Genomic DNA, 1,118 nt, shown 5'->3' with positions numbered 1-1,118 from the left:
AGCAGGAATTTCTGCCACTCCTGGAGCAGGCAGACAAGGCAAGGAGGGTCTGAGCTGCAGCAGGGCCGCTGTCATCAACATCTCCTCCAAGCTGGGCTCCATCGGGCTGTGCCTCCACATGCCAGAGGCCCCCATGTACCCGTAGCGGGCCAGCAAGGTGAGCTGCCAGGGGAGGTGCTGGAGATGCTGTCCCAGGCACAGTGCCTGTGGAAGGGAGGGAGCCCCTGGGTCACCCCCTGCCCCAGCCAAACACCCCCTGCCTGGTTCTCCCAGGTAGAAGCAGAGAAACAGCAGCAGCCAGGACTGAGCCTTCCAGGAGGGTCGTTCAGGTGCTTTGTCCCAGGACTGAGTCCCATTTCTCATCTCCACAGACATTTTGTGGCTATGAAATGTCTCCTCTCCTGCCCACCCACTCCCTGGGTTGTGCTGGCAGGGCTGTGCCTCTTCCAGGCTGCCCGGGATGAAGTGTTTGGCTGTGCAGCTTCAAAAAGAGAAGGGCTTGGGAAGCAACTTCTGTCTCCTTCTCCAACCCACCTGTGCTCCCTCTGTACCCCTCACTCTGTAAACTCTGGCAGCTGATGCCTCTCTGCTCTGTCTCCACACCCAGTCCCAAAGCCCTGTCTGAGCCCAGGGCAGGATCCCTGTGCTCTGCCCGAGCTCTGTGTGTCCCTCTGTCCCACCAGGCATCCCCCAGCTGAGGGGAGAGGGCAGCTGCTCCCTGTGATCTCCAGCCCCTCACACAGCTCAGCCTGGGCAGGGGAAAGCCAGTCCTGCAGGGGCTCAGATCTCTCTCCTCTCAGGAGAGGGGCCCTGCTCCAGCTCCCCTCCAGTGCCTCCTGGAGGGGAGGTCTCCAGAGGGCAGTCACAGTGCCATGGGACCTGCTGGCTGGAACTCAGGGGGATGCCAGTGACAGCCGTGGGTTGGGGCAGCTGTGGGCACCACCAATCCCCAGTGCAGGAGTGGGATACCTGGAAAGGGCCACCCCATGAGCTGGCACTGCACAACAGAGCTGGGGGTCTCAGCAGGAGTTTATTGAGGATGTGGGGGAGGTGGGAGCAGTGCCAAAGGGACCTCTGGGCTGCCAGGATCCTGAAGTGGTGCCTCACCAGGGGATGAC

General features: G+C 61.8%; 1 protein-coding gene across 1 annotated transcript in view; it reads right to left on the bottom strand.

Annotated features, from left to right (window-relative positions):
* The window catches only part of LOC102032275 (C-factor-like), a 9,570-nt gene that overhangs the window by 3,097 nt on the left and 5,355 nt on the right, over positions 1-1,118 (bottom strand). The window lies entirely within an intron of this gene.

Source organism: Geospiza fortis, unplaced genomic scaffold (assembly GCF_000277835.1).
Source record: "Geospiza fortis unplaced genomic scaffold, GeoFor_1.0 scaffold97, whole genome shotgun sequence".
Classification (NCBI taxonomy): domain Eukaryota; kingdom Metazoa; phylum Chordata; class Aves; order Passeriformes; family Thraupidae; genus Geospiza; species Geospiza fortis.
Note: the sequence above shows the minus strand (reverse complement) of the source record. Positions and strands in the feature narration are given on the sequence as shown.